General features: G+C 36.8%; 1 protein-coding gene across 1 annotated transcript in view; it reads right to left on the bottom strand.

Annotated features, from left to right (window-relative positions):
- LOC115222752 (F-box/LRR-repeat protein 2) overlaps positions 1-10,524 on the bottom strand; it is a 180,224-nt gene that overhangs the window by 51,311 nt on the left and 118,389 nt on the right. The window lies entirely within an intron of this gene.

Genomic DNA, 10,524 nt, shown 5'->3' with positions numbered 1-10,524 from the left:
AGTCAAGTACTTGACTTTACCTGTTCCCTTCAAAATTGCTGGCCTTGAGCCAAAATTAGAAAATATATGTGTTTATTTAATGCCGAAGTGAACATCATCATCATCATCATTGTTTAACGTCCACTTTCTATGCTAGCATGGGTTGGACGATTTGACTGAGGTCTGGCAAACCAGACTCCAATCTGATCCGGCAGAATTTCTACAGCTGGATGCCCTTCCTAACGCCAACCACTCCAAGAGTGTAGTAGGTGCTTTTACGTGCCACCGGCATAAGGGCCAGTTAGGTGGTCATAAAACATGTTTATTATTATTAGTAATATATATATATAAAATAAAGGTGTTAGCTTAGCAGAGTCATTATAATATTGAATAAAATATCTTGTGGTATATAGTTTCAGGAATTTATGTTCTAAGTTAAAACCCTACCTTGGTTCAATTTGCTTTTCATCCTTCTAGCATCAATAAAATAAAAGAACCAATGCCCTAAAAAATTGCGCTTAATGCAATTATTAGAAATCAACATATTCAATGCATTAATCAAATGGGAAACAATCTTAGTCAATGGTAAATATTATTTTGATCATTTCAGCAACTAGGTAAGACAACTCTAAGTATGTTTCTACACTATAATGAATTCATCAGCAAAATACAGCCTTCAATGTACTGATGAAAAATCACTAAGTTTGTACACTAAATTGTACCACAGAAAAATAGAAACAGGTAAAAAACTTAGAATGAAACAAGTTCAAGTTGTTGTAATCAAAATTTCCATTATATAAACACTATGGCAATGAGGCCTTTTATGTTTGAATGGTGATGATGTGACACATATATTCACTTTTAAGATTGCAGTCTATCATTCATATTAAACAAATTATTGAATTGGGAAATTTTATTTTTGCACCTCTACTTTTTTCTAGTACATACACTGGAAGTAGCAGCCTAACAAAACATGCATGTACACAATTTTAAAAAGAAAACAGTTGGTTTTAAATTTCCAAGGATGATTAAATGTGTACAAAGTTTTTCTTGAGCTGCTACAAAATTATGAAGGACTCGGCATTTTGTCCAACCCATGCTAGCATGGAAAGCAGACGTTAAACGATGATGATGATGATGATGATGATGACGATGATGATGACGATGATGATGATGATGATGATGATGAGGAGGAGGAGGAGGAGGATGTATGAAATAATTAGAACTAGAACATTTTTTTTTAAATGTAATTATACTTTCTAATTTGTCCTCTATTCTATTAAATTACACTTTCTAATTCAACTGATTAATCTTAATTATCCTCTGCATGGCAGAAACTTGGGCATTATACAAAGCTATGGTGAGAAAGACAGAAGCCTTTGAAACGTAGATCTCTCGTAGATTGAGTAGAATAAGCTGGAAAGACAGGGGAACAAATGCTGCAACACTAGGAAGGCTGAAAGTTCAAGGACACCCATTGTTGAGAATTAAATCTACTGGGTCAGTCAGACAACCCCAGGGGAGACCTTGAAGAGAAAGGGCAAGATATTGAAGAGTATGTAAATAACAACAAAAGAACTTTGACTAACAAACATCTAATTGATTTTTTTAACCAACACGTTAAACAAACAATCAATTAGTTAGTTGGTTAGATATTTAACCAACTGAATAACAATAAAGAAGTGATAGTGAACCAGTGCATGTGTTTATTATTATTGGTGTAACAATCCTCCTAAGACAACAAGATTTGTTTCAACACATGAATTCACATCAAGAATTTTGCAAACCTAATGCAAAAATGAATCCACTGGTAAATAGAAATCTCTATATATATAAAGCTGAAGTTGTCTGTGTATGGCAGGTTTGGTAGCCTTCAACTAACACTATTTCCTCCGAGACTCTGCAGCGCAAGTTGACCAAAATTGAGAGTATGATAGAAGAAGGCTTGCTCTTCCTTCCATAGAAGAAAAGATTCAAATCAGACCATGCTAACACCAAAAATTATTTACATCAAAAAGGTGCTTTTTTTTCTATGAAAATCCATATTTTTTATGATTTTTTGACTGGTGTGTCATCATTTTTCAGTGTATTTCAACCAAAAAAAAAAAGCTACATAATGCAAAATTTTTACTTTTCAAAAATTCCAATTCTAAAGGGTCGAAACAAACCCGAGCAACGCCGGGTAATATTTCTAGTTTTTCAATAAAAATACAGTATCTCCAAACAGAAATTAATGAAAATGTATATTTAGGTTGTTTTTCTTGCTGTAACTGATGTAAAGTAATTTAATGTGAACTCTAAATAGAGTTGTTAGAGAACAAATGGAAACTAAACAAACCTTAACTAAAAGCCATATAATATTAAGAACATTTCTTACACAGAATAGATTTGTTCCCAATGCATTACTCCCTGTGAGACATCAGATATTGCATGCACGAATTATCGTATTTCCAATTTGTTAGATGAAAGATTAATCACAGCATGAGAAAACTATAGATTTTTGTACCAACAAATTCATATACAAAAATAATGGCTTTTAGATCTGAAGAATGGTAATGCAAACAGCTCAAATCAAGAAGAGTTGAGTTTCAAGAAAAGATTGAATTGTTTGTCTAAGGTATGTATCATTTATCTTCATCTTGCTCTCTGGAATTCACCACCACCACCATCTCTCTCTCTCTCTTTCTCTCTCTCTCTCTCTCTCTCTCTCTCTCTCTCTCTCTCTCTCTCTCTCTCAACGATTCTGATAAAAGTTTGCCTGAGTGGAAACCAATACACATAAATACAAAGAAAAGAAACTGATACAAAATATAAATGCTAAGACAGATACAATGTAATAGGTACTTAATAAAAGAAGGAAAAACTAAAATAACAAAAATATAGTAAAATGTTGATGAGTTTTTGCTTAACCTAAGGTCAGCCCTGACAGAACAGATATGATCAAAGGAGCTCTGACCATGACCATCTCACCAAACTTTTTGAAGTGTATCTAGAACTACATAATTTAACCCTTTCATTAACTGTATTTATTTTGAGGTGCTCTGTGTTTCTTTCAATTAATTTTAAATATAACCAAGAATTTAGTAAAATAACTTAGTTACCATTAAGCTAGTGTTAGGAACATAAATTGTGACTAAGGTTTGGTAGAAGATTTTAATTCAGAACTTATGAAAACAAGACATTTGTACTACAGAGCCAGAGATGGTTTCAGGCAGGTTGGTATCAAAAGGGTTAAATTAATCATGTATTAACCCTTTTCGTACCATATTCCTGTCGAGATGCTCTGTGTTTCTTTCAATTAATTTTAAATATAACAAAGAATTTAGTAAAATAACTTAGTTACCATTAAGCTAGTGCTAAGAACATAAATTGCGACTAATGCTTGATAGGAGATTTTAATTCAAAACTTATGAAAACAAAAAACTTTTACTTAGAGCCAGAGCTGATTTCAGCGGGGTTGGTATCAAAAGGGTTAATGTGTTTTTGTTTATTAGAATATTAGAATGTGCTTTGAGAGCAGTTTGGCAACTCTTTCTCAAGAGGTTCTTCGTTATAAAATTAGAAAACAAAAGGAAGGATAAAACATCAACAAAAACAAATGTAAAAAATATATGTAAATTGTTTTATTCTTATATTCTTTTTATTTGTTTCAGTCATTTGACTGCAGCCATGCTGGAGCACTACCTTTAGTCGAACAAATTTGTAAGCCTAGTACTTATTTTATCAGTCTCTTTTGCCGAACCATTAAGTTACGGGGAGGTAAACACCAACATCGTTTGTCAAGTGATGGGTGGGGGTGGGGAAGAAATACAGACACGCAAACACACACACATATATGTACAAAGGGCTTCTTTCAGTTTCCATCTACCAAATCCACACACAAGGCTTTGGTCGGCCCAAGGTTATATAGCAGAAGACGCTTGCCCAAGGTGCCATGCAGTGGAACTGAACCTAGAACCAAGTGGTTGGTAAGCAAGCTGTGCAAAGGGAAAATGAAAAGAAAGGAGTAAACTCAAAAAATGAAAAACTTCTCGGTCAATAAAATAGGGAGCCTCATAATCTATCGAGGGTTTCTGCATGGTCCCCCAACTTACTAGAAATAGTAGCTAAATCTCCCTTAAATCATATCCTACAGTTTTTAATAGGAAAGTAGTTCCTGAAATATTAAAACTTTTGTGGCTAAATTTCTGTTGAAATTACATTACCTTTCTTATAATTCATTTAGAAAATAATGAAGAATTCACTAAATTAACTTAGTCATTATCTTGGTGACTGGAACCTACTTTAAAATGAAATTTAGACAGAAGCTTTTAATCTAGATCAATTTAACACATTAGCATTCGAACCAGCCATATCTAGCTCACATACTCTACCTGTTTTATGTCCAAACTGGCCAGATCCGGCCTCTCACACCTGCCCTACGATGTAATTCTGAATAAATAATTAAATCATTGAAATCTTGAAGCTATGAGAAAATGCAAGATTAATTCAAAATGATGTGAATATATAAGCTTTACTTTTGACAGAGTAATCTTAATGCTAAAGAGTTAAACAGGAATTTTGTATCATAGACCCAGGGTCAGTCTCAGGTAGGTTGTTATCAAAAGATTTAAAACACTGGTTCTCAAACAGGGTCTACATAATCCCTGAAGGTTCATACAAGATTTTTGTGGGTCCATGCAGTAAAATAGTAAACTGAGGATCCACAGTACAATAATCTCTCGTTACTTTGTGGTTCAACTATCAAAGATTCACGACTTTGCGGATTTTTAAAAATATATATAAATAATAATAATAATAATAATAATAATGAAATTATTGTATACACCACAACTTGTCAAAAGTGCGTATAAAGCATATGCAGTAATGTACAAATGTCTGGAAAGTGAACAGTGTATAAGTCAGATACATACTTCCGTGTGTATGGAGGGGAGAAAATCAGGTGTAGTGTTGGCGAATCTCAGGAAGCATGGAAGTTTTGAAGGATGCAGTGCTCCGACAACTAACAACTGATGCCGGCAGTTTGTTCCATGCTTCAGCAACTCTTAGCGTGAAAAAATTTTTCCAAAAGTCATGGGAGCTGGGCTGTTTTCTGACTTTGTAAACATGTCCATGGGTGTTAGACAGGTGGAGTTTGAAAAGGTGCTCAGAGTTATTGTTTGTAAGATGGTTAATATTTTTATGGGTGTCTGCCAAGTTAGCTGCCAGACGTCAGAGTTTCAATGTATCCATGCCCAGGGAAGTAAGGAATTCAGAATATGGCAAATATATATATAAACACCTAAAATTTTTCATTAAATCCATTAAAATATTAACAATAAATATTATTTCACAATGTTTTTGCAGCCTCGCAAAAAAGAGCCAATTCTTGTGGCTACTACTACGGCTGCACCTTCGGAAGAAGTGGAAGAGGTGTCTCAGGAAAGGGCACAGCCGTCAGCTTCACCATCATCATTTCTACTGTGCAGCAAATTCATCACCATCATTATTCAAATTTTACTTCAACTTCTTTTGTGTTGAGTACAGTAACAATCTTTATTTTTTTAAATCTAAAGTGTTATTGCTTAACAGTTGTCCTTGTTATTAATAGACTACTGTAATGGGTGGGTTGTTAACAGTACAGGGAGGGTTTTAAAAGTCCAAATGCACGTTAAATAAATACTGTAAATATAGTGTCCCTACTTTGCGGAAATTCAGTTATCGCGGCCAGTCTTGGAACTAATCTACTGCAATAAACAAGGGATCACTGTAGTATTTTAAGGGCCCCGAAAAAAATTTTTGTTTTAGATGTATGTATTGGTATGTTTTGCAAGAAACAGCTGAGTTTCTGTCTCTAGCATTTTACATAATTCAACCTACACAAATTAATGTGTGAAAAACAAAAACAGGAATTTTGAAAGAAGTTTCTATAAAACTAGTTTTTAAACATCGAATGGCTAGTGGGGTCCACCGGAATAAAATAGTAATCAAACAGGTCCATAGATACAAAAATGGTTAGGAACGCCTGGGTTAAAAGGTGGGACAGTCCTAGCTGCAAAGAAACGCTTCTGATCATATCTGTTTAATCAGGGTCTGATCTGGAGTGAAACGATAACAATAAAAATCAACAACAACAACAACAACAACAACAATAGCAACGTTTTATGAGAAAGAATGATGTTATGTAAGACACATAGCATTATTCAACAACAAAAAAATGGGGCATTGTCTATTGTTCATATAAACCTGACCTTTATAAATTCACAAGGGGATTAACATTTTTTACCAAGATGCTGCACATCTGTTACACACATGGTTATATAAATGTGTGTCTGTGTATGTGTGTGTCTGCACACACACATATATATAATATAAATATATATATATATATCAAATATATACATATACATCATCATCATCATCATCATCATCATCGTTTAACGTCCATTCTCCATGCTAGCATGGGTTGGACGGTTCGACCGGGGATCTGGGAAGCCAGAAGGCTGCACCAGGCTCCAGTCTTATCTGGCAATGTTTCTACAGCTGGATGCCCTTCCTAACGCCAACCACTCCGTGAGTGTAGTGGGTGCTTTTTACGTGCCACCTGCACAGGTGCCAGGCGAGGCTGGCAACGGCCACGGTCGGATTGGTGTATTTTATGTGCCACCGGCACGGAAGCCAGTCGAGGCGGCGCTGGCATCGGCCACGAGTCGGATAGTGCTTTTTACGTACCACCAGACCAGGGATCCTGGCTGGTTCAATTCGATTTCAATTTCGCTTGCCCCAACATGTCTTCGCAAGCAAAAGGGGTTGGCATGGGTGCCTGTTGTACGGTCGGATTGGTGTATTTTACGTGCCACCGGCACGGAAGCCAGTGGAGGCGGCGCTGGCATTGGCCACGAGTCGGATAGTGCTTTTTACGTACCACCAGACCAGGGATCCTGGCTGGTTCAATTCGATTTCGATATATATATGGAGTGGCTGTGTGGTAAGTAGCTTGTTTACCAACCACATGGTTCCGGGGTTCAGTCCCACTGCGTGGCATCTTGGGCAAGTGTCTTCTGCTATAGCCCCGGGCCGACCAATGCCTTGTGAGTGGATTTGGTAGACGGAAACTGAAAGAAGCCTGTCGTATATATGTATATATATATGTGTGTGCGTGTGTGTTTGTGTGTCTGTGTTTGTCCCTCTAGCATTGCTTGACAACCGATGCTGGTGTGTTTATGTCCCCGTCACTTAGCGGTTCGGCAAAAGGGACCGATAGAATAAGTACTGGGCTTACAAAGAATAAGTCCTGGGGTCGAGTTGCTCGACTAAAGGTGGTGCTCCAGCATGGCCGCAGTCAAATGACTGAAACAAGTAAAAGAGTAAAAGAGTATATACATATACAAATATATATATATATATATATATATATATATATATATATATTAAATACATACATATATAAATAAACATATATAAAATATAAATATATATTTATTTATATTTATATACTTTGGGGGTAAAGTGTAAATGGAAATTTTATTCACAATATATCCAAAGCTGACCTGGATATTTAGCAGTCTGATCAAACGAATCTCAGATTTGGAATTTGCATCTAATTATAGGCTATGATGTCTCTAGATATCTAATTATAGGGGTATGAAATGCTTTCTATATTTGCAGATCTGGCCAATCCATGCCGAAAACTGAAAAAGTGAGACATCAAAGTAATGGTAAATTATGATGAAGGATGTGTGTGTGTGTGTCTGTGTCTTTGCATGTGTGTATGTGAATGTGTATGTATGTATGAGTGTGTATAGATGGCTGTGTGAATGTGTGTGTGTGTGTGTGTGTGTGGTGTGTGTGTGTGTGTGTGTGTGTGTGTGTTTGTGTGGATACATGTGTGCATGTGTGCATGTGCACGCATGTAAATCAGGATACATGATCACATCAAAGCACTTTATGGCCATAGTTCTTTCTGGACATCAATAGGGAACTATAGTAACCACGGATACACAGACACTAAAATGATGATGATGATGAGGAGGAGGAGGAGGAGGAGGTTAGTTGTTATTGTGTTGATCATGATATAATAATTGTTGTTATTGTTGCTTAACCCTTTTGTTACCATATTTCTGTTGAGATTCTCTGTGTTTCTTTCAATTAATTTTATATATAACAAAGAATTTAGTAAAATAACTTAGTTATCATTAAGCTAGTGTTAGGAATATAAATTGTGACTAAGGTTTGGTGGAAGATTTTAATTCAGAACTTATGAAAACAAGACATTTGTACTACAGAACCAGAAGCAGTTTCAGCCAGGTTGGTATCAGAAGGGTTAATCCAAATCAGCTTTGATAGAACAGGTGATCTATGATGAAGCACTTTGCACCCATGACCATCTCAACTTATTAAATGTCTAGGGCTACAATGTCTCATGTAGCCTTCCTTACTCAAGAGTGAAGAACATGATTTGAGGTAGACTTGGTTGCTATTTCGAGAAAGCCAAGCAACCACATAAAGACTTTCTCATGATATTCTTTTACTTGTTTCAGTCATTTGACTGTGGCCACGCTGGAGCACTGCCTTTAGTCGAGCAAACTGACCCCAGGACTTATTCTTTGTAATCCTAGTACTTATTCTATCAGTCTCTTTTGCCGAACTGCTAAGTTACAGGGATGTAAACACACCCGCATCGGTTGTCAAGTGATGTTGGGGGACAAACACAAACACACAAATACACACACACACACACATATATATATATACATATATACGACGGGCTTCTTTTCAGTTTCCGTCTAACAAATCCACACACAAGGCTTTGGTCGGCCCAAGGTTATAGTAGAAGACACTTGCCCAAGGTGCCCCACAGTGGGACTGAACCTGGAACCAGGTGCTTGGTAAGCAAGCTACTTACCACCCAGCCACTCCTACGCCTATATATTGATTATGGTAGTACTGCATCTGCTGATGCTAATGATGATAATGGCAATGCTCAAGACCATTTCTAACTTCATGGCACCATTTTATTGGTAACCGCTATTTGGCTTTCCAAAACATAGAATTTTGTACAACATCACTTGTTATTTATATAGTGACACCATGGTTTAAAACAGTGCACTACACCCTTCATGGTACCTACTTACAGCCAGGCAGACTGGACCAACAAAAATACCATGGATACAGTTACAGGATACAAACCATGAATTCTTTGAGTGGAAGTCCAACACAATTTCAACTTGAATCAGAGAACTTCCACACAGCCACTTGACTTTCAAGAAATAGCAGCCAACTCTCTCTCTCTCGCTCAAATCACAACTTATGGTTTTAAAAATGAACGCATTGACTAATGCAGAACAGTCTAGACCTATTAGAGCCACTGTGTGCAGGAGCTAAACAGGATGGTCATAACTGGAATACCTTTAACCATAGGTCAGTTTCATCAGGACTGACCTGAAGCTAAAATAATTTAACTCCATTTCATCTGAGCCGTCCATAGTTGACGTGGCAGAAAAATCAATTAAAATGAATTGATAGTCTTTGTCTTTTAATTTTTTTCTTGTTTCAGTTATGGCCATACTAGGGCACCACCCTGAAGAATTTTTAGTCAAAGGAATAAACCCCAGCAATTGTTTTTGTTTTAAGTATGGTACTTGCTCTATTGGTCCCTTATGCCAAACTGTTAAGTTGCATGGATGTAAATACACCTACACCAGCTGTCAAGCAGTAGTGGGGGGACAAACAGACACATACACACATACAAGGTGCGATGGGTAAATTATTGCCATTTTATATTTTTAATTTCATGCATGCGCATTGTTTGTTTTTGATTTTGTTGACTACACAGTATAGTAGGGTCAGTTGGGCACCATCTGTGAGAAAAACAGCAGCATGATGCAATTCACTCTGCCAGAAATTTGGCAATGACATGCTGTACTGCTTGGCATTCATGCTAGAAACTCCAATATGAACATTTCAGAGTGTTTGGGTGTCAATCTGAAAACATATACTGAGAGTGATAAAAATCAAACTTCCATCAACATCATGGTGTATATAGTAGTCACTAGTGATGTCGACGTTATGCCTCCATTCATCTTCCAGCATGGCCTCACACTCAACATGGAGGCCTACATCAAGTGCCTGGAGGAGGTAATGCTGCCTTGGGTCAAGAGGGTGGCTGCTGAAAAACCCTATGTCTGACAGCAGGACTCTGCACCATGCCACACAGGCAAGAGAACCCAGTTATGACTGTCAGACAATTTCTGCAACCACGTCACCCCTAACATTTGGCCACCTAATTCCCCAGGCTGCATCCCACTTCATTATCATGTGTGGGGGCACAGATGAGCGAGAGACCAACAAAACAAAGATGAATTGAAGGCATGGATTATGGCAGCATTCACCAACTTAAACAAGGAGGCCTTCCAGAAGAGTTGCAGGAAATCCCAAAGTCATCAGGAGACCGTGGTTGAAGCCAATGGCGATTTTATTGAATAAACTTACTTGTAAGTATTTCCAGATATTTTTATGTAATTTTGGTAAATATATCTGTTAAAATGAGATGTCAGTGTTATTTTC

Source organism: Octopus sinensis, linkage group LG2 (genome assembly GCF_006345805.1).
Source record: "Octopus sinensis linkage group LG2, ASM634580v1, whole genome shotgun sequence".
In the NCBI taxonomy this organism is placed as follows: Eukaryota; Metazoa; Mollusca; class Cephalopoda; order Octopoda; family Octopodidae; genus Octopus; species Octopus sinensis.
Note: the sequence above shows the minus strand (reverse complement) of the source record. Positions and strands in the feature narration are given on the sequence as shown.